At 44.4% G+C, this 26758-nt stretch overlaps 1 long non-coding RNA gene and 1 other non-coding gene across 2 annotated transcripts in view; both read right to left on the minus strand.

The window, feature by feature from the left end:
• The window catches only part of LOC135319740 (uncharacterized), a 158810-nt gene that overhangs the window by 77450 nt on the left and 54602 nt on the right, over nt 1-26758 (minus strand). The window lies entirely within an intron of this gene.
• Nucleotides 24810-24882, minus strand: TRNAV-CAC (transfer RNA valine (anticodon CAC)). The gene has a single exon. It is a non-coding gene; the product is annotated as a tRNA-Val (tRNA).

Here is a 26758-nt window from a genome sequence, read left to right on the forward strand (position 1 = left end):
TCCCCCTGCATGCTTGCGTCTTCGGGCCTCAGTCAGGTAAGACTTGGGCTACTGCCAATCCCAGTGTATTTCACTAGGCTTGATAGCTTCCTATAACCTGGCCCACACTTTTGCAAATGGTCCCTTAAGTACATTTACTTCCGTTTCTCCTGTTGAGTGAGCCTCCTCTCCTGTGGGGACCCTGACCAATGCCAGCCTTGTGGTTGACAGCAGAATTTCTGGAGTCAGAAAACCTTCAAACTCAGAGGCTCCATCCCTTTCCTTGATAGATGAACTTAGCAAGTGATTTCATATCCTTGAAATGGAATCACCTCATCTATGAAATAAGCATGCAAAAAATACCCAACTTACAGAGTTGCTGGGATGGTCAAGTCCAATTAAAATGGGATAGTGTGAATGGCACAAGTAATCACCCAAAGGTCGGTTCCCTTCCACTGCCTCCCACACCCAGCACCAACTTCTCACTGAACCTGATGTCCATTCACTTCAAGGATTCTCTTCTCTGAACAAGTTCGCTTTTCAGTGAATGATATGATTGTGACACACTGTCATTACCGGGTAACTTGTGATGGGAAATGAGGTAAAAAAAAGAAAGAGATTCAGTAGGAAGATGGGCCACCCAGAGGACCATCAACTGCCCTGTCACTTTTGCTAACGTTTTCAGAATAAACCCAGGACTTGCCAAAATAATCATAGCTATTAATATTTTATTGAATGTTCATCGAGTATTTACTGAGCACTGCCCTTCTGAGACTGGGTTAGTCATTCTTTCTCTGTGCTCCCGCCACCCCCAGTTAACTGCCTTACTCATTACAGCGGATTGTGACGTCTGTTTTTTGTTTCATCTATTTTCCCTACTACACTTTCAGATAACGTGCCCTCGGATATTTGTCCTCTTCTCAACATTGAACGGCGTTTCTGGGACTCGTGAAAGTACCCACAAAGCACAGTAAGAGCATGAGTGAATGAATGAATGAGAGTCAGGAGGTTCTATGTGTCTCTTGAAGGGTGGATGATATGGGAAGGCTTCACCAAAGAGGGGGGGACTTAACTTGGACCATAAAGATGAATATCATCTGAAATAGGAAGAAAATAATTGAGAATATTCCAGGCAGAGGACATCCAAGCAGGGATGGGGGAAAGAAGTATACGAACTCCTTTGACCACAATATACAAAATATAATTTTGTATGTTGGAGTGGAGAGAAATGTGACTAGAGACCACACTAATTAGGGCAATGCTCATGGCTGTAATAAGCCCTCAAATGTCAGTGGCTCAAACCAATGAAGTATATTTTATAAAGTCCAAAACAGGTATTACTAGTCAGCAGGCAGCTCAATGTCAAGAAATGATTCTGGAAACGCTTTTTTCCCAACCTATGTCTCTTTCATCTTCTGAGGTCACCCAGAAGCAAAAGGAGTATGTGTGGTTACACATCAGTGGATTGCACATGGACAACATTTATGGGCCACGTGGTAAACATCATATATATCTATATCTATCTCCCTTTGGTCAGAACTCACATGACCCCACCTAACTGCAGGCAGGCTAGGAAATGCAGACTAGCTGGGTCACCAGGAAGAAGAGAAAACAGATTTGGAGATGAGTTGGCCAGACTCTGGCACAGATGGATAAGGCTGGAAGAGATTCCGTGAGCCCAGAGTGTCAGAATTCTGTATATTATGTGTATATTGCATGGCTGGATCCCATCGAATGAGCCCACTGCTCCTCCTGAAAGGAGACGTTTTTGGAAAACAGAAGGCGATCTATGGAAACATGACCACAGTGGAAAGACTGCCAGGGAAGGGCTAGAGAAGGTTCTGGGGAGACCCTAAGCCCACATGAGGCATAAGTCATCTCTTGTGCATAACCTCAGCACTAGGAGGTGGCTTTCTCCAAATCCAGGCCCTATCAATTTTCAGGAATTCTTAATCCTCAGACCAAAAAATTAAATAACCTCCTCTCCTGCAGGAGACAATACAGGAAAGGAAAAGGAAGGAAGGAGGGAATACAGTTCTTAAAAGACACTCAGAACTGCTAGTATCAAGGTCACTCTCATTGTATCTTCCCCTGATGACAGGCCATCCTGGGTTTTACAGGCCTGAGGAGGTCTTCCAGGACTCGGGACTTGACATGCTAAAACTGAGAAAGTCCTGGGCAAACTGGGACAAATTGGTCACCCACCATAACTCTGGCATCAGAGAAACATGGGTTCTAATCCCAGCTCTGACATTTAGCAAATTTGTGACTTTGGGCAAGTCACTTAATCTCTGTCATCACCTTTAATATGGGGACAATGACACAGCCCACTCCTTGGGCTGATGTGAGGATTTGCTGAGATAACGCATGAAAAACTCTAGCAATATGTCTAGTGCTTAGAATATGCTCAGTTAACATTGACTAGGGCCCTCTGCCTGGATTTAAATGAGGCTTGTTTAAAACAGCGCCCTTGAGCAGGTTGAGGTTCTTCCTGGAGGAAGGTGAGGCAGGAGCACACGCAGAGGCCAGAAGACTCACTCGCCACTCAGGTCCCACAGGGAAGGCTGGCCGGGTGGCACTCAGATGCACTGGGCAGGTGAGGCTGCACCTGGTTCTCAGCTGTTTGTTGGCAGGGAGACCGGGGCGAATGGGTCTCAGATGATGAGTGAGGAAGGGAGCCCGCCCAGGAGTTTCTGATCCTCAACTCTCGCCACCAAGGGAGGAAAGGCAGGGGGTGAGGGTGACGTGATAAGGAGGCCCCGAGGAGCGTTTTATTCCCGAGCTTTCGAAGTCCACCCCTTCCTCTTACAGGAACCAAACTTTAATAACCAGATTCAGGGAGTGAAAGAGAAAGAAACCAGACTAGCAAACCACCCGCCTTTAAACAGGTCACGTTGTGTTCAGAAGGAAGCTTTGAAATAGTGCATGTGTAACCACAGCAGAGAAGGTTAGGGCCTCCTCTGTTCCTGCCTGGGCATGAGCTTGGGGGGTGGGGGGGAGGGAAAAAAATGAAAGAGAAGAAGCAAAGGGGAAATAAAATCAAAAGGAAGGGACTGGGAGAGATGGTCAGGAGAGAGATGAGAGATGAAAGAAAACCACTTCCCTGTGCATACATACTAGACAGAAATGAGCCACAGCTTCAAGATTCATCATCTTCTTGGGGTTGTTGGGGATTGTGAGAATACACAGATCTTTTTTTGAGCAGTACTCTGTGCCATTACTATATTTAATCCTCATAACTAACCTCTGATTTTAGAGATGAGGACACTGATGCTCAGAGAGGTTAAGGAACTCATCCAAGGACACAGAGCCAGTAAGTGGCAAAGCCAAGAACTGTACCCAGTTGTAATTTCTAATAATGTTGGAAATGGGAAAACCAGTTTTGCTACATAGCCTGCTACAAAGGCAAAAGGGAATGGGAAAACCAAGTATACTATGGGGGGAGGGAAAAGAACAGAACATACAGCCTGAAGCAAGGTTTCTCAACCCCAGCACTACTGATGCTTCGGCTGGATACCTCTCTGCAGTGGGGGCTGCTCTGTGGATTGCAGGACACTGAGCAGTACCGTCGGCCTCTCTGAACTCTATGCCAGTAGCCCCACCTTTCCCCAGTCCTGAAAACCAACCAAAAATGTCTCCAGACATTGCCAAATATCTCTTGGGAGCAAAGGCACCTTCCACTGAGAACCAGGGATGTAGAGGAAAGTAGAAAAACTAGCAGTTACTATGAATTTAGAGTCAACTAAATGCCACAGAAGACATTAATCCCCTTTAACTTCATTTAGCATCCCATTTAACCCTCTCCAGATCCCAAGGCAGGAGGAGTTACAACTTCTGTTTTCTGGAGGAGGCATCTAGGTCTTAGAGAGTGTAAGTAACACGCCCACATTCATACAGCTAGGAAGAGATGGAGCTGGGACTTGAACTCAAGTCTGCATTCTCCTCTCCCCAACACCGTTCAGACGGGCAAACAAAAGATGGGAAGTGAGTGAATCGAGCAGAGAGACAGAGCATCACAACACCAGGTGGTAATAAAGACGCTGAAAATGCAAGGACAGGTCCACCATGTGGCCTGGTGGTGTCATGCCAACTCCAGGACAAAACTGCTTTAAACTGCTTCAACTGCTGCTTTAAACTCCCAGGCAGCCCCCAAAGTCTCACCCCCTCCCCCTAACCTGTCACTTCCTGTGAGAGCGCCCTGCACATGAGTCCACCTGATTCTCTCTCTCATATCTCATAAGGAGAGACAATTTTATTCCAAATGCTTGGTGATTTATGGGGCAAAGCCACTTCCCCTGACCAATCACCTCTCTTCACCGGGACACATATGTTGGGGAGCATCTACCCCAGAAACGACCCACATTTATTTTTTGCCAGCAGCCAATGACCTGGGGAATTCAAGAAATGCCCTTAATTACAAACGAATGGGGAGGGGGGACCTTCCTTTAGAAACCTTTCCCCAAGCCTGAGCCTACAGCTGTAAATCTCCCTCCAAGCATCACACACCACCGTAAACCACAGATGTGCGGGGGACAGCAAGGCGAGCATCTGCTGGCAAGAGAGAGAGCAGGATGGACCGTGAACTTGGAAAGGGTGGCTGTCTGAGGAACTCATCCTGACCCCCCCAACCTGCGGCAGCCTTTAGCGTGGCATTTCATAGCTGATACCTTTTGAGCAGGAAGTAAGCTCCCAAGGGAATTTTTTTTTTTTTTTGCAATCACCTCCCTCCTCCACCTTTCCATCCCCTGCAAAATCACATAGCATTTGTTCTTAATCTTTTAGAGGGTGAAGGTTCCCTTTGAAAATCTGATGAAAGCGATGGACTCCTCCTTCCATTAAATAAATGATTGTTTACTTGTGTGAAAGCCTCCAAAAATGGTTAAGACTGGTTTATGGTGGGTTTTCTAGGAAGATAAAGGGCTTTTTCCCCTGTCATATAAAAATTTTTTTTCATGTTTTTTTTTTTTTTTTGAACTATTACTGACATGTAACCTACCTACAGAAGAGTGTGCACAAATCCTAAGTGTTCAGTGTAAGCTGTTTTCACAAACTGGACAAACTGGTGTAACCTGTGCCCCAGTCACGGAAGAGAGCATGAATGCAGCTGGAAGCTTCCATCAGTAAGCTCAGCCACCAGCCTGACTTAACATAGCCTACATTCATTTTGCCCGCTTCTGTTCTTTGCCTCAACGGGGTTATACAGACGGCTCTTGGTGTTTAGTGTCTTTCACTCATTATTACGTCTGTGAGATTTGTCCACAGCATTTGGTGTAGTTGAAGTTTTAAAATTTTCATTAGCATGTGGTTTTCCACTGTGTGAGCATGCCACGGTTTCTTTCCATCCCAGCGTTGAGGCATTTTTGCATGCATCCACTGTCACAGACTTTGACTGAAATTCTGCTCTTTAGAGTTGTAATTTGACCTTCCCTATCTTTGAGGGTGCTTCCCTTTCCAATTTATGATAGGAATGCATCATACTTTTTTTTTAAATTTAACCTTTTTTTTAGGAGTTTTCTTTAAAAAAATTTTTTTTAACGATGGTACACCAGGGATGGAACCCAGGACCTCGTGCATGCTAAGCAGGTGCTCTACCACTGAGCTACTCCCTTGCCCCCCAGCATGCATCATATTCTTTTTTTTCTTAAATCTGACATTTCAGGACAAAAAAAAAATCAGTGAACATTCTTTTTGCTTTCCTTTCTTCTTCCTCCCATCCCCACTTACTCAGCTCTATTGTTACTGGGTTGATAAGCATCATTCCAGATATTTCTCCAGGCATCTCTACACAGATGTATACAGTGTACGAATACATGCTTTTTCATGTTATTTTTACATGGAAGCCGCTGCTGGGCCATTTTTTTTCACTTATCAATGCGTCCCGGGGGTCCTTCCATAGATCATGCTCATGAAGCTGCTGGACGTTCCTCTCTTGCAAGGACGTGCCATGATTGATTTAACCAGTATTCTCCAGACGGGCATTGAGGCCGTCTCCAGTTCTCTGCTCTTGCAACAAGGGAGGCAATGACCATCTTTTTATGTGCTTCTTAATGAACATGTGCAAGTGTCTCTCCAGGAGAAAAATCAGTGGAATTGCTGGGTGTACACATTTGGCCTTGAAGTGGTTTTTGTGAGGTCAGGTGGATTGTCTAAGCCACCATGAATCCTGGATAGAGCTTGCAATGTCTGTGCAGGCATTTGGCAGAATGATCCAAATTCACTTGGCACCACGTACAGATAGTTTTCCAGCACCTTGGTCCCTCGGGATGCAACATTTTCCAGAAATTCCATAAAGGAACAAATCTACTGTCCACCTGTAGTCTGGCTGGTTGGAAATGGGATCTCTGAGACTCAAGGGACAGTCCTTCAAGGATAATGACAATAATCGTGATAATAGCACAGCAAATATTTGCTGAGGACTTACTGTGTGTCAACCACTGTGCATGGGTTGCCCCATTTAATCCTTGTCATACATCTATGGGGAAAGTACGATTTCTGAGTCTCATTTTCCAGCTGGACAAACAGGTTCAGATAACGTCACTTGCCAGAGTCACACTTCTGCTAATTACCAGAAGTAGATCTAGCACGGAGCTAGCTTGAGTTGGCTTTTGCCTACAGAAATCTTATTGCTGATAGAAACAGAATAAACCACCTGGCGTTTATCATACAGTTAGGATTAGCTGCGTGCTGGAGTCAGTGAGGTGTGCTTCACAGACTCCTTACAAAGGCTGTAAAAGAAAGGCAACTTGGAGAAAGGGGGAACCTACCATCAGTTGTAGGAAGATGAAACCTCTCGGTCTCTCTGGTCCCTCCAGGCTGCAGTAGCAAATGCTGGCACCCCAGCCAGGAAAAGGTGACCCATTAGCTAGTTAAGACTAACAGCAACAGGCAGGTGTCAATTCCAGGCTAACTGCTTCGCCTCATCCATCCTCACAACAGGTCTTTGGGGAAACTGAGGCTCAGAGAGACATAACTTCCTCAAGAGCCACAGTTAATAAGGAGCAGAGCCTGGAGGTGAGTGGGATCTGACTGTGCAGCCTGGACCCTCGGAGTAGGCAGCACCCCCGACCATGCCTTCCTGTCCTTCAGACACAGTCTAACCTTCCTCGATCAAAAACAGTAGACATTTGCAAATATTAACTACTATATATGAAATAGATAAACAACCAGTTTCTTCTGAAGAGCACAGGAAACTATATTCAATATCTTGTAGTAACCTATAATGAAAAAGAACATGAGAACAAATATATGTATGTACATGTATGACTGAAACATTATGCTGTACACCAGAAATTGACACACTATAAACTAACTATGCTTCAGTGAAAAAATATATATACTCCAGGGCCAAACTGGGCGGGATATGCTTTTATGGTGGAGAGAGGGCTGAGAGCTGTTTTGGGTCCAGCTCCGGCTCCCAGTCCCCTCACTTAACAATTAAAAACATCAAGTCACAGCCCATTGTCCCCATGTCGGATTGATGGATTACAACTTTCTCCATTTGGATGGATGCCTCCTGACTTTTTGATGTGGGAACAATTGATTATTACCCTTTCTAATTTTTCTTCTGTTTTTATTTGCAAGTCTGCTAACCAGGCAGTCGCTGACATTGTCCATACATTACGGGGGCCTAATTCTGCAGAGGTCTGACACACCCGCCCGGGGGCAGAAGATTAAGCTATTCCAAATTGCGCAGATCCAGGCCAGCCCAGATTGGGTGCTCTGAGACTGAACTGGGGGTGGGGGGTGGGGGACATCCTTTCATTCCTGCCCTTTGGAGACCTCCAAGACTAAACAGTTTAGGCCACATCTTGAAGAAAATTGCTTTATCCTTTCACCTTTAAGTGGATTCAGGCGCAATCAGTTGACTCAGGAGCGCACGGAGGTCAGCACGCACACGCCAGGATAGGGGGTTGTGGGCAGAGTCACAGGAAGAGGGGAGGCCAATAAAATAAAGGAAGATGTAAAAGCTAGGGGGTCGGTCTGCAACCTCTAACATCTGGTGACAAATAAGAGTGCGCCAGGGAGACCATTCGGGCTGGGGATGGGGGAGTGAAATGGAGGAGGACGCAGTGACGGAGGCTTTCAAAGATGGTAACTGGGATGAACAAGCCTGCCCGCCCCCTCTCAGATGTCACGGGAGGAAGTAGAGGGGGGCGGGAAGAGGAAGGGAGAGGGAGGAAGAGGTCAGGTCTCCAATCCCCAGAGCGCAGGGACACTCAAATGCTTGCAGATGGGATGCAGAGGCTGGCGCTGTGCAAACTGCATCTGGCTGACTGGAAGCACAGGCGCAGAGACAACTGGATTTACTAATCCCGGGAGAAGATTTTGAACAAGCGGGAGCAGCAAAGTCTCCTTGACCGAGAGCATCCTAACACCAGCGGGCTGGTGGGAAGGGGCTCTGAAAACGGAAGATCTCCTTACACCCAAGTTTCTAGTCTGAACCCCAGTGGCCCTGGCTGGTCATGACTGCATGAGCCCTTCCTCTTCAAGGTCTCCAAGCTTGGCACCCTAACATTAGATCTTGAGAGAAGATACCCAGGGAGTAATGTTCTGCTCCCCAAATAACTTGGCCCCATTCCTCCCTGAGATAACAGGAAAAATGCTCCGTCCTGCTCTGGTCTGTGTGAGAGCCAGACATCCACGTGGACCACGGAGATCTAAACTGCCATCATGTGGGAGATCTGCATGTGTTCAGAGACCTTTTATGCATCCGTTCCAGCAACCACGTTCATGTCCTCTCACTCTGTTCTCCCAGTACCAGTGAATAAAGTTACATCCACCCTCAACTTTGTCAACAAATCTCTCTTTTCGTCTTTTATCCTTCTCAGGAAGTTTGCAAAGGGACCTCTCCGACGTTTAAGAGCCCAAAGACTAAAATGGACATCAGCTAAGATTCCTTCAGCTGCAAGGAACAAGAAAAGCCAGTTCACAGTGGATTAAACCTTAAAGATACTTCATCTGGATACAGTTGGGCATCTGTTAGACAGGTAGTTGTTTTCCAGGTTTGGGGCAGACACTCAGTCAAGCATCAAGGCAAGCTCCGCCCATCTGGGCGGTCCACTAGACTCACTTATCTTCCTGCTTGTCAACTCATGCTCACAAGATGGCGGCCACAGTGCCAGGTACCATGACCTCAGCCAAAGGCAAAAAGTGTAGGAGAGAGGGGAGGCCTTCTTCTGGCATCAGTTTCTCTCTTGAGCAATAACAGAGCAACGTTTCCAGAGTCATCATAGCCTTCACTGTACTCTCACTGATTAGAATTGGGGCACACGCCCACTTCCAGATCACGGGCCAAAACATGAAGAAAATGTCTGTAGGGGCTAAGGGGCTGGCTGGTGGATTGGTAACCACGATGTCTGTCTCACCATCTCCCGCAGAGCTTTTCTTTTGGTATCCTAATCTGATGAATGGCTCTACCATCTCCCCCACTCCCATCACCCAAGGCAGATACATGGATCTCCATCATCTAATAATCAAATCATCCTTGGGTCCTCTCTCTCCCTCCTTCCCCTGATTCCTGTCCTGCACACCCCCTCTTTGAGCCTCTGGAACCCCTCACACAATGCTGAGCTTACAGCAGGTACTCAGGAAATGCCAAGGTTTACTTTGTTGTCTCTATCCCACCATACTGCAGCTCTAGGACCACCTTTCTGAGCCCCAGTCATTACATAAGAACAGAGTAGTGGTTAAATGTCCAAGTGTTGGAGTCACAGAACCTGGATTCAGATTCCTGTTCCATTACACCTTAGCTATCATGGCCTTGGGCAACCTGCTCAAACACTCTGAACCTCAGTTTTCTCATCTTTGAAATGGAAATGACAGTACTTCATAGAATTGTTGTGACCATTAAGGGTGATAACACACGTTTTGTAATTGAAAAGAACAAATCTGCATCCATATTAGATCTGCTCCTCTGGCTTCAACCCTGTGCTTGGTTTCCTAGGCATAGCCTTGCTGGTTCTGCACCTTCTGTAAAAGAATGTTGCCCAGAGCCTGAAACATACAGGACAGCCCCTTCCCAAGGCGCTGACCTTTAAAGGCATTAACACTTTTGCATTCATGTACAGACAAAAAGTTGTAGAATAGAAAGATAGCATTTGTTTTGTTGGAGGTTTACAGGGATGCCATGACCTGACCCACGCAGACAGTTGCAAAAACAACGGATTCCAACACCACGCAGTTTGCAACAGGCACACTCCCTCCCCCTTTTAGTATAAAAGGAGCCTGAATTCTGACTTGGAGAAGATGGTTCTCCAGGACATTAGTCTGCCATCATCTAGGTCTGCCGGCTTTCTGAATAAAGTCATTATTCCTGCCCCAGCACCTCCCGATGTATTGGCCTATCGTGCAAATGAGTTTGGACTCGGTAACAATTTAAGTGCTCAGCGCAGTGTCTGGTAGGTAAGAACCTGAAGAAATACCTGCTGGAACTGCTGTTATTCCCCAAATGTTCAAGCTAGTCGCCATGTAATTTTATCTCCCACCGAACACAGGTCTGGATCATCTCTGGAACTTCTCTCCTGTTCTGAGTTTTTTTTTTTTTTTCTTCGATACAACTGTATCTATTTAAGGTGCACAACATGATGTTATGATATATGTATACATATGCTGAATTAACAGATCCATATGTATCATGATGTACATACACATACGTATGTATTAGCATCTCCATCTCTTTATCATGTTACCTCTTTTTTGAAGTGGTGGAAGCACCTGAAATCTACTCTCCTGGTAAATTTCCAGGTTTTGACACAGTACTATTAACTGTAGTCACCAGGCTGTATGTAAGATCCTTATTCATCCTACACCCTCCCCCCACTTTGTACCCTTTAACTACCATCTCCCTGTTCCCCCCAGCTCCCCACCCCTGGTAACCAGTGTTCTCCTCTCTGCTTCTATGAGTTCAACTTTTTGAGATTCCATGTGTTAGTGAGATCACGCAGTATCCTCCTTTTTGTGTCTGGATTATTTCACTTAGCGTTATGTCCTTCAGGTTCATTCATGTTGTTGCAAATGGCAGAATCTCCTTTTTTTAAGGTTGACTAATGCTAATATATTACATAGAATATACAATATAATATACATCATATTACATATTATATATAATTTGTATTATATCAGTATTGTATTATATAGTATGTATATTATATATCTTATATATGTATCCATCCTACAATTTCTTTATCCATTCATCCTTCTACAGACACTTAGGTACCTCGGCTATCGTGAACAATGCTGCAATGAGCAATGGGTATTTTCTCCCCAACCCACCCTTGGAAGGCAGAGCGCACTAGCAAAGCTTCTTAGAGCCACTGGATTCCCAATGCAAAGTGGAGAACACACTCTCACCCTCACCAGTCCTGGGGGCAGTGCAGGTGCTCAGTGATTGAGGCCTATTTCTATTGCTTTAGATGGAAATTCGGCAAGAGAGCTCTCGACAGCTTCTCTTGTATTTATTTCTGGCCAGATCAAAGGTCCTGTCGGCAACCCGTCCTCACATCTTGATTCCTGTTTTTCTTAGCGAAATTTTTTTTCCGGATGGTGTTCACTCCAAATAAGCTACTAAGAGGCCCCCTGAGAGTAACAGAGAGAGAGAGAGAGAGGGAGTGAGAGCCTGGATGGGCAGAATTTACTTATGTCTTGCTATAAATAAGTAGATGGAACTGCACAGATCTCAATGGCCTGAGACCGGCCACTGTTCTCCATGGTGGGAAAAAAACCAGACCAGTGGTTATTTCTGGATTCCCAGTGAGATTCAAACGACTCACAGGCACCCAGTAAAGACTGGAATAATAAAGTACCAACCATTTATCATTTATTGAGAGGTCAAGGACATAAGATCTGGAGTCAGGCATCCTTTGAATGTTTCTTTTACTACTTAATTTGTAACCTTGGGAAAGTGACCTCATATCTCTGTCTGTTTCCACATCTGTAAAATGGGGACCAAAATAGTTAATACCTCACAGAGCCCTTGGAAAGATTAAATAAGTTGATGAATGTACAGTGCTAAGAATAGCTCCTAGCATTCTTACTAGCATATTCAGCCATGCAAAAAAAAAAATGAAATTTTGTCATTTGCAACAACATGGATGGACTTGGAGGGCATTATGCTAAGTGAAATAAGTCAGACAGAGAAAGACAAATATCACATGATATCACATCTACGTGGGGGTCTAAAAAATACAACAAACTAAGTGAATATAACAAAAAAGAAGGGGACTCAAACATAGAGAACAGACTAGTGGTTTCCAGTGGGGAGAGGGAAGGGGGAAGGGCCAATATAGGAGGAGGAGATTAAGAGGTACAAACTGTTATGTATAAAATAAGCTACAAGGATATATTGTACAATGTAGGGAACATAGCTAATATTTTATAGTAACTATAAACAGAGTACGACCTTTAAAAATTGTGAATCATTATATTGTACACCTGTAACTTATATACTATTAACATCAACTATACTTCCATTAAAAAAATAAAAAAATAAAACCCAAAGAAAATAATAGTACCTAGCATCTGGTCTGCAAGTCTTAGTGTATTACCACTCATTGAGCAGGCACTGGGCATACAGTATCGTCTTCAGTCCTGGTCACAACACAGTCTTTGACATAGATGCTGCTATTCAGAGATGTTACCCATCTACAACTTATTTTGCAAGAGAGGAAATAGGGAAGCATAAAGACAGAAACAGCTTGGTGACAGCTAGTAAGTAGCAGACCCAGAGCTCATACCCCAGGTTTGCCTGATTGGTGATTGAGACACCCAAGCTCTCTGCATTATGCTTCCCTTGGTTAAGCTGTGCCAATGAGCTGGCCCAGTAGGTTGCCACAGATACACTGAGGGCAGGTAGAGCAGGGCCCACCCTGCCTGCTTAACTCTTAAAGGGGGGGGTCCCCCAACCATGCAAATTAGCTACTCTAAGCACATCATGTCAAATGGAGACAAATCACTCCCTTCACCTCTGGCTCCCGGGTGGTATCGGCATGTAAGCTCTGGCCTGTGTAAATGTGAAGTAGGTCAGGCCACAAGCCAAGCCTGCAGGTAGCACAAGGAATAACTAACTGCACAGCTGGAGAAGGTTGGGACAACTTATCAGCTCAGAAGAACTTTTCCTACAAACTGGTTACACTGCCCGGGTGAGGACATTAACACGTGCCCACGACCTACACCACCCATGGATGTTCCACAGTTTTCACCTAGGAGGATGTCAGAGCTCCTGCAGGCTTAGGAAGAGGGAGCCCTGGTTCCTTGATAAAAATCCCACCTGAAAAATCCAGCCTTTTTTGTTGTTGTTGTTGTTGTTAGATGATATATTAATATGATTTTCTCTACATAAATTGAGGAAGAAACATAGAATCAGATCTAAATGGCATTCAGAGAGGTGTGTTTTGTTGCCCACCAGAAAATTATCTGAAATTTACTTTCAAAATTGAAATAGACTTGTTTAACAGTGCTATATCCCAGCTCTTTTCTTGTTTGTAATAGATCCTGGTTTTCATCGAGGTAACAGCAGAAGGATTAAACAAATTGTGTTACAAGGTTAACATTCCAGATATTCCAAAAAATCATATTCAACACATTCACCCCTTGCATTTCAAAATCCTTCCAAACATATCCATCATGTTCCTGCTTCGATCAAAGCAGACACTTTGAAGATTCTTTTTTGAAAAGTTAAAACCTTAAAGGCGGGGAGGGGATAGCTCCATGGTAGAGTGTGTGCTTACCATGCACGAGGTCCCGGGTTCAATTCTCAGTATCTACATTAACTAAAGAAGGAAATAAACCTAGTCACCATCCCCCCAAAAAAAGCAAAAAAAAAAAAAAAAAAAAGATAAAAAATAATTTTTTTATATAGCACAGAGAACTATATTCAATCTCTTGTGAAAAAGGAGGAATATGAAAACAAACATGCATATGTGTGCATGACTGGGACATTATGTTGTATACTAGAAATTGACACATTGTAACTAACTATACTTCAATTTAAAAAAAAATACTTAGAGAGCCTCAGCATTCCGTCTCGGAACATCAAAGACATTTGGCAACACAAGACATTTGGCAACACCTGATAGGGCAACAGTAGATTAGCTTGAGCTGCCTTTCTATGTACCCAGAAAAGGGTTTGTTTTGTTTTGCTTTGTTTTTTCTTTTCCTAATTTCTAATACGTGCATGTTTCCTCCGATTTACTTTCTCCTGTTGAAAGCTTCCTCCGGTTCCCTGTGTCCCCTGGAAAGAGTAGCAACTGACGTTTACTGAGCAACTCTTGTGAGCCTGTAACTGTGCTAAGCCTGAACACATACCACCCCTTTTAAATTCACAGCAAGCCTGTGGGTTGGTACTTCTGGCTTATTGCTCCCATTTTACAGATCAGAAAACCCAGGCCCTGGGATAGTAAAGCCCTTGCCCAGGGTTAACCCAGTGCATAAGTGGAGGCACTGGGCTTGGAACCAATGTTTATCTCCAAAGCCCGTGGTGTTAGCCTCTCTGCTTTTCTCTCTCATCACGTCCTTCATTTCTGTTTTTAAAAGCATCCAACCCCCTACATTCTAATTTTTTTCTATTTCATGGCTGTTTCGCTCGTTCACATAAAGCTAATCCTAACAAGCATTTATTAAAGAAGCACTTATATGTGTCAGGTGCTATGCTGGTTGATTTATACTCATTTTCTCTAATCCTGCCGACAGCCTGAGAGCGAGGTGTCAGGCATTCCATTATACAGATGAGCAAACAAGTTTGGAGAGGCTGAGTGCATGGCCCCAGGCCAAGGAGCTGGTGAGCGGTGGAGCCAGTTTCTGGAATCAGGTTTGGTGGGTCCGAAGCCCATGTGCTTTGTTCTGTTCCTTCACCACTCCCAGTAGTTGCCAGCTTCTCAAGGGCTGGGCTAGCATTTTATGATCTTAATATCCCTGAGTGTCTGGCTGTGAACTGAGTGAACTGAAGAAAAAAAAAAAAAAAGGTATAATCAAGGGGCCAAGCCAGTTAGCTGGATGCTCTGCTCAGAACAGATTTCAGATTTGCGAGCTGGTACAAAATAACATGATCTGCTTCTTTTTGTTTAATGGAGCATCTGAAGAAAATTGGAAATAAGATTCAGTTGAGTGCCAATCTCTCATACCCAAAATGACTAAGTCCCAGGTATACGTTTGAATCCAATCTGTTGAATGAATAGACTCATGTATTCAACCTGAGATCACCACTCAGACATTTAATAGGCATCCTAAACTTATTAGGTCCACAGTTAGACTCCTGGTCGCCCCATCTCAGAGCTGCTCCCCAGCCATCTTCCCCATCTTCATAAATGAAGATCCTCTCTTTCCACTTTCTCAAACCTCTGTGTCATCCTTGACGCCCCTCTTTCTCTCATACCCTGCATTAATCCAGCAGAAAATCCTGTCTGTTCTGCCTTCAACACACCTCCTGGGCTCTGACTCCTCACCTCTCCTACTGCTACTGCTTTGGTCCAAGCCACCATCACCTCTCACCGGGATATGGCAAAAGGCTCTTCAGCGGCTCTCTCTGGGATGCCTCCTGTCTCTCCCCTCTGGCTTATTCTCCACTCAGCAGCCAGAGGGGATCCTGTTAAAACCTAAACCAGATCGTGTTATTCATCTACTCAAAACCGAGTGGCACCCTCTCACACCAGAGCTTTCTCTGACTGACTTACCTTTGATACAGCTGAACCCTCTCCACTTCCCTAGCACCCAGAATTCTCCCTTACCCGGCGTTATTTCCCTCCCTAGCATACTCTATTTGTATCTATAGAGTATCTGCTAGCATATACCAGCATATAAGCTTCACCAGGACAGGAACTGTCTGTCTCAACTGAATTCTCAGCACCAAGAGCAATGCCTGCAAGGGAGTAAATATTTGTTCAGTGAATGAATGAATGGGTGAATGAATGAAACAAAAAGTATCAGGCTGTGGTTTCCTTTCACTCTTTGGAATGTGCAGGGAATAGCCCAGAAAGGTACACTATTTCCTAGACCAAAGTTGTCCAACAGAAGTTTCTGTGATGACAGCAACCGTCTACCTCTGTCCTGTCCAATGCAGTAGCCACCAGCCACATGTGGTCACTGAGCACTTGAAATGTGTCTACCACAACTGGGAAACTGTATTTGCTTTTAATTCATAGACTTTCATTGTTAGAGTGGTTTTAGGTGAACGGAAATGCTGAGCAGAACCTACCAAGAAGGGACTGCATGTTCAATTTTCTCTTGGTTTGATTCACTTAAACAGCCATTCGTGGTGCGTGGCTACCCTCACGGGCAGGGCAGACTCAGACAGCGCCTGGGGAAGTAAGGCCCTGTCCTGCCCTCACCACCCTGTGTGTGGACAGTCCCACCAGGGGATCTGGTGGGTGGCCCCGGGAAGGCCTGCAGGGGTTTTCTTTGGAAGGATTCACCAAAGCCCAGGAGGCTGCTTAAGCCCTCCATGGAGCAAAGTACGCAGGTCAAATTTTAGGAAGGAAGGAAGCAGAAAGCACAGCAAATCATAACACGTGCTGAAGATGTATGGATAACAAGCAGAAGAAGGACCCCCTTGCCATCTTGTGTTTCTTCTGATGAATCAGCTCCTGGGGTCTCAAGTATGAGTCGCCTGCTGTCCACCACCTCTCACCCCGCCCCAACTTCTCTTGGCTTCTCTCTTCTCCTCCTTTGTTATCCTTAGGCCCCCATCTGCCCCTTCCGTCCTTCAGACACCTCCAGCTGGGCCAAGGCTACCTGGGGTCCTTCTGCCCACTCTTCCCTTCCCAAGCCTGCTCTGTCATCTGGCTTTCCATCTCCATAACAACCAGGAAAGCAAACATCCTCCAGATGCAACAAAGATTTTTTTTTTTTTCCTGATGGGTGAAGTGGAAGAAGAGGAGGAGGAAGAGAGTCCAAAATGAAAAAAAAAGTTAGTAACTCTTGCCAACAAATAAATAAGAGACCTTTCTAGGGAAGAGCAGAGGGACACAGAGCTGCCTATAATTAGCGGGAACCGCAGCCCAAAACAAAATCAGATTTTCAGTCCTTGCAGCTTCGTTGCCATAGAGATGGGACCCGAGATCAGCCGGGCTGTCCTCCTAAAACGATTCCTTCCCTGACCATGCCCACATCAAAGGGAGCCCTTCCATGATCCTTGGTGGGATGGATGGCACCCAGGACCCCACAGTGCCTCCAAAGAGGGCAGGCGAGGAAGGGAAACAGACCCAGTAGGAAAAATTCCACAGCATCTCAAGCTAGACACATCAGCCTCGCATGAGACACAGCAGAGAAAGACTCAGCCAAGTTGGATGGGAGGGACTCTCTATACTCTGGATGTGTGTGCTGGCCATTGGAGGCTGCCACTGGTCACTTTTATTTTTAACATTCTTCATTCTTTTGGCTCCACACATTAAAAAAATTAAAATACTCACAGATACAGAGAACAGATTGGTGGTACCAGAGGTGGAGGGCCAGGAAAATGGGTGAAGATGATCAAAAGGAACAAACTTCCACTCATAAAACGAATAAGCCCTGGGGGTGAAATGTAAAAGGTGCTGACTATAGTTAGCAAGGCTATATGTTGGGGGAGGGGCAAAATAGGCGACGGGGATTAAGAGGCACAAACTACTAGGTATAAAGTAAGTAAGTTACGGGGCCATAAGGTACAGCACAGGGAATACAATCAATATTTGATAATAATGCTGTATGGAGTGTAATCTATAAAACTATCAAATTACCACGTTCTGCACCTGAAACTAATATGGTACATCAACTATACTTCAATACAAAAATTAAAATGAAAAAAATAATATTGCATATTTGAAAGGTGCTAAGAGAGTAGATATTAAGTCTTCATCACAAGAAAATAAGTTTGTAATCACATCACATGTGGTGATGGTTACTTGTTACTTACTGTCTACTAGATACTTACTGTCTACTTGTTAAAACTGTAGACTTAACTAGCCTACATTTTGCAATGTATATGCACATTGAATCATTATGCTGTACACCTGAAACTAATATAATGCTATATCTCAATTATATATCAATAATTTTTTAACTTTTAATGAAAAATATTACTTAAAAAGACAGGTAACTAAGAAAAAATACTAAGGTTCTGATCATATTGTTCTGATAGTTTTACTTCCTGTTTTTTTTTTTTTAACCCATTTCATATTAGAATGTAAACATGGCCACATGTTATTTATCCTTTGCAGAGCTGTGTCTATCAGTCAGGATCCAGGCTGGAGACAGAAAGCCCATCAGTTACTTTAATAGAGAGAATTTAATAGAAGGAGCTGTTTACTGGGTAGCAGAGAAGAATATTATGTATCTTGTTATTTATGCTATGTCTGGAAGGGAATTATCTCATTGTCTATCACCCCAAAGTTTCCTCACTCACCATCTGTAGGATGCGGGTAAAACATCCTCTCCAATCTGAGTCATCTGTAGAATTTCTGACTCCCTGATAGCCTATGAATTGCCTGCATTAGACTACAAGTTCCTCTGGGGACAGAAACCTAAATCCATTTTGGTCACTAAGGCATCCCCAGTTCCTAGCACGATGTGGTACACATAGCTGACGCACAAGAAGTATCTCTAAGAGAAAAATGAATGAGCTAGTGAGTGAGTCAGTGAGTGACAGGATGGATGTATACAGATGAGTGGGTGGATAGATGGATGGATGGATGGACAGATGAAGGATGATTATTCCATTTAGAGAAGCAGTGAATTAACGTCTAGCCTGGTCATCCTCTCAGTTCTCAGGGTAACTTGTCATTTTCCCTGAGCTGAGGCAAACAGCATCTAAATCAAGGAACAGCTATGATACTTACCAACACCTCCCCAAATATAAATATCCTTTCCAAGGAGGAACTGACCTGTGGGTCCCACAGCACTGCTTCCTACTGCTGAGGTTTAACCAGTTCTCTCCAGGAAAGATAATCCTCTGATATCATAATAGAAAAATAAGTAGACATGATCGTATCTATGATGGGGAAGCCAACAGCAAATCAGAGACTCAGTAGTGAGAGATGCTTTTTGTTTTCTCTCTTTTATCCTGAACCCAAGAGGAAGAATATAGAGGAGGAGGCTGAAAGAGAGCAGGAGAGCAACAGAGCAGGGGAGGAGGAGTGAGAAAGAAAAGAGAGAAGACAGCTGCCACTTTCTGGGGGCTTTCTAGATGTCATGTACTAGACACATGCCATGTCATTTATTCATTCAGCAAACACTTAATGATCTGGGCAGTCCCCTAAGGCACTGGGGACACAGCAGTGGAAATACAAACATAACCTTGCCTTCATGGGGCTTACGTTCTAGTAAAAAAATAAAAAAGCTGACTTGACTCCACCAAGATTTGAGTCCAGATGGCTAGACCTTCAGTATGGAGAGCCAACCTTCAAACAGGAGAAAACCAAGGCACAGAAAAGTCAAGCGACTTTCTGGGGTGACTATCAAAACCTTTGCAGATGAATTATACATAAGAAGAAAAAGTAGTGTGAATGCATAAATGAGGGGAGAATGAATGAATGTCCCACCTCTCGTTAAATAGAACGGGATGACTACGCTTCTTGCAATAATTCATCCTCATTAATCCTACAACATGATGGGAGGGGACTTCATACATTCGAAATAAATCCACACCATCTTGAGCTCTGACTTGGCTCCCTGGGGAGATGAACAAATTCCTCTGATCAGTGTACAGTTGATCACATTTTTGAGTGTTTTCAGATGAAAAAAATTAGCATCAACAAAATGACATGGAGATTTATTCGGCAGCCAGGCCTTCTCCAGATGCTAATGAAATCTTTACACAGTGTGTTAATTGTGCTCAGTAACTAGGCAAATTCTCAACTGTCCTGCCTAAGGGGGTCAAAACAACCCAGACAGAAGCTGGGATCAAAAGACTAATTCCCACTTCAGCCTTTAAGCTAACCAGACTCATCTAGAATGTTCTAACTCCCTCAAAAAAGCTCAAACCAGAAATCTCTTTTTCCATTTCAACACATGACTCTATTTCTCCCTCTCCCTGTATCCTCTTTGTCATCAAATCCTGCTCACCGTACCCCCAAAATATTTCTTGAAAGCATTCACTTCTCTATAAATCACTTATCAACTCTTGGTCTGAGCCACCATGGTGCCTCATCTAGCCACACAAGGGTACTCCCCACATCTACCTACATATTTTGAAAAGCAAATTTCATCTAACTCCCTGTTTCACATTTTTCCTTGATGTCCCAGAGTCCCCAGTATAAATGCCAGAATCTGTTCTGTGGCCCCTGTGGGCCTGTAGAATGTGACCTGGGTGAACCTTTCTGCCTCACTTCTCAGCATCCTCTTGATGCCATGCTCACTGCAGCCACTGGCCTGCTTGTCCTTCTCATGTTCAGACTCTATTCCATCCCCTTCACACATATGGTTCTCTCTACCTGGAATAAATTCTTGTACAACCCATCCCCCTTTGTATCAGCTAGCTATGCTGCATAACAAATGGTCACAAACTCAGTGGCTTAAAACAAAATACATTTGATGTCTCACAGTCTCTGTGGGTCAAGAGTCTGGGCCTGGCTTAGCGGGGTCCTCTGCTATGGGTCTCTCATAGGGCTACAATCAAGTTGTTGACTGGAGCTGAGTTCTCATCTGAAAGCTCAATGAGGGAAAGATCCACTTCCAAAACCACTGGGCTGTTGACTGGACTCAGTTCCTTGCTGGCTGTTGCCTAGAGGGTGCTCTCAATTCCCTGTCATGTGGACATTTTCAAATATAGTCACTTCATCTATGCATGCAAGCCAAGAAGGCAAAAAAGAGAGTCTGTTTGCAAGACAGAAGTTACTGTCCTCTATAAAGTAATAATGAATGTGACATCGCATCTCCTTTGCCTTCTATTAGTCATAGGAAATCAGAGGTCCTGCCCACATTCAAGGGGAGAGGATTACACAGGGCAAGAATAGCAGGAGGCAAGGGTCTCAGGGGGATGATCCAAGAGTCAGTCTGCACATTCCTCATCTAGCCTGACAAAAGGTTATTTTTCCCTCCCATCTTTGCTTTTATGTTACCTCTTTAGCCTCCAACGAAAATTGCTTCCTTCCATACATGCCCATGCAGTGGCCTATTTATCCTTTAAATTACACCTGTTTACTTTTAAGGGCTAGCTTCATGATTGTCTTCACTGTTAACCTGTCCAGTTCCACAAAGGCAGAGCAAATATACCTGTTCATAGCTGCATAAACAGAGTCTAGCCCAGAGATTTAGCTGGCCTGTTGTGATGCTCGATAAATGTATTTTTGAATGAATGAATGCCCGAAGAGAAGTATTGTGAGTGCCCACTTGTCCCTAGCTGGGCAACTTACAAAACTACCCAGACTCTCAAATGTTGACCCACCTCCTGCCCGATCTTATTCTCCCTGCCCCCTTATCAATCCTGGGGTAGAAAAAGATCCTGAAAAACTTCAGGGGCTTTTAAAAGTAACACTGCTCACCTGGGGTAACAGTCCCATGCTCCGTCCTAAATGTGAATTCTTTCCTACTCAGTGAGGTTTATCAACCCATAAATCTGAAGGGAAACTGAACCCCTTGTTAACTTTCAATATTAATTCAAGGAGAAGAGAGCCGGCTGGAGAGGGAGCTAGGAATTCTTGAGCACCTGCTCTGTGCCAAGCATCATACTACACCGGTACTTGTGAAATCTTTCAAGGGAAGGATTTATATCCCCATTTTTCAGATAGGGAAACAGGCTCAGAACAGGGGCAGTGAATGTCCCACGGGTGTGTGAGGGAGCTGGATTCTAGCGTGGGCTGATTTTCCTGATGTGTGGATTCCCACCGTGGCCAGTCTCAAGCCACCAATGGTTTAACAACTAGCTCACAAAATTCCTGAGTGCTTGGCAGTTGGCTTTTTGCAAGCCCCTGAGTGCTGGCTCCAGCTCATCACTGCACCTCCTCAGGAACAAGCCAGTGGTTCGGTTTTCTTTCTGTCATCTCTGTTTCCACCAGCTAAAAACACCACTGGAAGTTTCAGTTCCTGGTGGCTGAGGCTCTATACCCTCCAGTCTAGAGCCTTGTGGGAGGGGACTTCTCAGTAAATATTTGTCGTGTCATGGGGGTTGGAATTTTCAAGGGCAGCCCAGAAGGAGCCAGATCACCCCCCTGGCCGGGGTCTAAATGAGGAAGCTGCATAGGCAAACACAGGAGGGACCAGAGTGCTCCCATGGTGACAGCCTACGAGGTGGGTGCCCAGGGAAGTGGCCCTCCTCTGGCTAGAGCAGCTGAACAGGAAAGTAAGCAAACCAGGGCGACGCCAGCTCGGTGGGGGACTGGCAGGCACACCACTCCCCTCTCTGCCCTCCAGCTCCAGCTGCTTCGAAGCTGTTGCCCAGCAGATGGATTTGTGGACTTAGGATCTTGGGAGTCCCAGAGAGAGAGCTGGTGTCTGACAGATGCAGGAGGCATACCTGGATACTTCTCTCCTACCCCAAAGCTCCAGAGATAAAGAACTACTAGAGGCCAGAGCTGAGCAGGATTTTGGAGAGCACCCTGTGTCTCTGTTTGTCCATTCAACCACCACCTACTAAAGGTTTCAAAGTAGGCAGAGTGTAGCAGTGATGATTTAGACAAAACTAGCCCTTGACCTCATGGAGTTTGCTGTCTGGTGGGAGAGAGAGAGAAATAAACAAAGCATAGCATCAGGATACTTCTGATGCCTGCTAACCAAGGGGGAGAAAGGGAGGGACATGAAAGAGGCATCTAATCCAGGCTATATGTAGCATCAGGGAAGGCTTCCTGGAGGAAGTGATGTTCAAAGTGAAGCCTGTCTTACTGAAGCCAAAAGAGGGGAAGGAACATGCCTATGGTGTTACATCATCTGATTCTGCATATCTAGCCCCTTTTCATCAGCCTTGCCTTTCTTTATCAGATAATGAAAAGTCTATTGTTGTGTAGCAAACTACCCCCAACTTAGAGGCATCAAATGACAACCATCTCATTACATCTCATGATTCTGTGGGTCAATAATTTGAGCGGGGCTCAGCTAGGTGGTTTTTTTGCCCTCTGTGATGTTGATGGACGTCACTCGGTGTTAATCAACTGGAGAACAGGCTGGTCTGAGAATCCAAGCCAACATCTCTTATCTGTGACTAGCAATTTAGCAGGGGTAAAGGGAATGCTGAGTTCATCTGGGATTGGTGATCGAATGCCTGCACACGGCCTCTCCTCAGGGCAGTCTCAGGGGAGTCAGATTTCATGCATGGTGGCTCAGAGCTTCCAGAGATAGTGTAACAAGATCCAGGGAGTGAGGCTTCCAAGTTCTTGAGACTTGAGCCTGCAATCTGGCACGAGCATCTCTCCCACTGTATTCTGTCTGCAAACAGTTACAGGGCCTTCCTAGATTCAGTGGGAGGAAACAGAGATTCCATCTCTCCACTGGAGAAACATTAAAGAATCTGAAGACAATGTTTTGAAATAACAAGACTCACAAGTTGCAAAATAGTACAGAGAGTTCCTTGTACTCTTCACCCAGCTTCCCCCAGTGATAATATCTTACATGACCACAGTATATTGTCAGGAACAGGAAATTGACTGTGGTGTTTATTCATTCAGGTACAGGGCCTATTCAGATTTCACCAGGTTGCATGTGTACTCCTGTGTGTGTGTGTGTGTCTATGTGTGTGCAGAGCTCCATGAAATATTCTCAAATGTCTGCAACTGAGTAACCATCATCAGAGTCAAAATACAGAAGAGTTCCATCTCTACAAAGTGCTTCCCTCACGTGGACAACTTTAATCCACTGCAAGGTCTAATGTTGAAATCAGTCTGAAAGTTCCATTGAAAGCCCAACTCTGCTTCTGAAAAGCTGAGTGACTCCATCACTGATCCATAGTTTATCTGTAAAACGGGTCGACAATACTAAACCAAGGGTGTGCGGTAGGAATTCAATGAAACAACAGAAATCGGAAAGCCCAAGTCACAGATCTGAATTCAAATCCCAATTTTGTGCTTCTCCACTTTTGTAAACACAGGGAAATGAGTTTCATCTCATTTCCTCTCATTTTTTTTAATCAAAAAATTTTTAATTTAAAAATTGTTTTTTTTTTTTTTCCTTTTTAGTTCATTTCAGTTCAGTTCGTCAATAAAACTGATACAAAACAGCACCACATGTTGTAAGAATGTGGTGAGGATTATGGGAGACGGTATGTCTAAAACCCTCAGCCCACTGCCTGACAACCAGGATCTCTAAGCTTCTCTATCTGCCATTTGTCTGTATCTTCCAACTTATTTATAATTCTGGCATCTTGAAGAGTTTGTAAACTTACATACCAGGCTTTGTGGTGAGTTAGTTGGTTATGGTTGGTTGTGTAATAGGTTAGATAAAACCCTATATTGATTGTTAGCAGGGCATTGTCTAAAATAAGCCATTTTAAAAAGAACCCTAAGTCAAACCATCTTTCTCCCATTACTCTGAATATTTACAGACCGTGAGAAATAACAGTCCACCAAATGGTAGTAACTTGACGAGCAAACCCAATGTGAAAAATTCAGCTATCCAATTTCCACAGCTCTTTAGTGAAGACACTCTGTTTGGATCTGGCTTCTGAGCATCCAGATCTCTTACTTCCCGGCAGTGTCACCTAAGGAAATACAAAAATGGAAAACAAAAGCAATTTCCCTCCAAAGACAAAAGAATGATTCTTTCTCTTGATGCTGGCATCTTTGCATGCTCTGGAATTCCTTTCAGCTCCCTGATACTTTCTTTCTCTTCTCAGGTAGTATTCAACCTGAATTCGTTTGTTTGTTCGGGGGTTTTTTTGTTTGTTTTTTTGGAGGGAGAGGTAATTAGGTTTTATTTACTTATATATTTATTTATTTTAATGGAGGTACTGGGGATTGAACCCAGGACCTCTTGCAAGTGAAGCATGTGCTCTACCCCTGAGCTATACACTCCCCACCAAATTCATTTCTAAAATGGAGAATCATTGGATCTGGAATCAAAGCAGAATTTAACCGAAGTCACAAATTGTGTCTTAACTTGAAAAGTCTCAGGGCTGCCTTTCTCTGGCCCACTGTCTGCCATCTCTTTCTCTTACACAACCATGTCCCTGCCATGCACCACGTGTGTGTTCCTGTGGGTGTGTGCACTTAGAAAGTGGCCCTTGTATGGCTTCACTTAGTGAGGATGTAAACTGAAACAGCCCCATTGCATGACTTGGGAAAAAAAAAAACAAAACAGCTTCTGAGAGTCTGCAATGTACCCAGGCCACACTGGACAGAAATTAAATTATGACCATTTTGAAGGAAACACGAGTATTCTTTTGCTCCTCTACCCTCGCTCCTCAGCTGGGTGAAACCTCTGGCCCCTTTCCGAGAACATCATGAACTTTTCTTTGTATGTATTTGCTGGAGAAAACACACAGGTGTCTGTTTTCCCTCAGCCTTTGAAACAGCATCAAGTGACAGTGACAAACCCCATGTGTCTCCTGAATCAGACCCCCAGCATCAGTAACTGGGGACACTCGTTCTGCTTTTGCACACTTGCTCACATTCAGGCCCTCCTCTGTTTTATTTTTAAAAATGAAACAATCCTCACGCATCTCTGAGGACTTCTGGAGAGGTGGGTCCCTGCAGATCTCTAAAATAGTGCATCTCAAACTTTAACGCCCACAGACATCTCCTGTGGATCTTGTTAAAGTGCAGATTCTGACTCTGGAGGTCTGTAGGAAGGCTCTATGATTCCGCACCTTCTGTGCTGGCTTACCGAGACGTCGCTGCAGCTGCTAGTCTGGGGACCACACTGAGTAGCAAGATTCTCAAGCAGTTCAATGAGGAAACATTGGGAGGAAAACTTGAGGTCCCTCACAGATAGCTTCTCATTAGAAATATTATCGCCTGGATATCAAGAGTATTTGGGGTAAAGTTTTAGAATTCACTGGAGCCGATTTTTTGGCTCAGACTGCTTCCAAGTGAGCAACTAGTCTGCATTGAGTCTATTGTCTTAGTTCTAAGGGCACCATCATGGAAAAAAGAGGCGAAGGCAGCCCAAAGGCTAATGGCTCTTCCTTTATGTATTATTTCCCCTGTGGCTGTCGTAACAAACTACCACAAACTGATTAGCTTAAAACAACACAATTTCATTGTCTTACAGTTCTGGAAATCAGATGTCTGAAAATGGGTTTCGCTGGGCTAAACATCAAGATGTCAGAAGAGCTGCGTTCCTCCTGCAGGATCTACGGGAAAATCCATTGTTTTGCCTTTCCCAGCTTCTTGAGGCCACCAGCATTCCTCAGCCTGTGGCCCCATCTTCCGTCTTCAAAGCCAAATGTGTAGTTGTTAAAGAGAGAGATCTTCAGATCTGCTCTGTCATCACACCTCCTTCACCTCGGAACTTCCTGCCGCCCTCTAATCTCCCCATCTCAAGATGATCACATATATGAAGGTCCTTTTGCCAGGTAACGTAACATGGTTTCAGGGATTACAGTGGGGACCTATTTGGTCATTTTTCTACCTACCATATCTCATATCCATTCGTGAATGCAGGTGGAATAATTTCACACTAGACAGAACTGAGGTGTAGGCAGGTTCTCCAGGATGTCGTCTTAAGACTTTCATTTCAGGGATGCTGAGAAATATCTTTCTCCAAAGCTACAAACTTCTTTGTAGACCAACTTTTTGGGTCAAGTTGTATAGTAGATTATACTTTCCAAAGATCACCTTGACAACATCTTCCATCCCATATGCTCTTACGCCATATGACCTTGCCATCCTCCCATTGAGAAGGTCTGAATCTTGAAGGGCTATGACTGTTTTTGGCTAACAGAGTCCAA

This window comes from Camelus dromedarius, chromosome 31, assembly GCF_036321535.1.
Source record: "Camelus dromedarius isolate mCamDro1 chromosome 31, mCamDro1.pat, whole genome shotgun sequence".
Lineage (NCBI taxonomy): Eukaryota > Metazoa > Chordata > Mammalia > Artiodactyla > Camelidae > Camelus > Camelus dromedarius.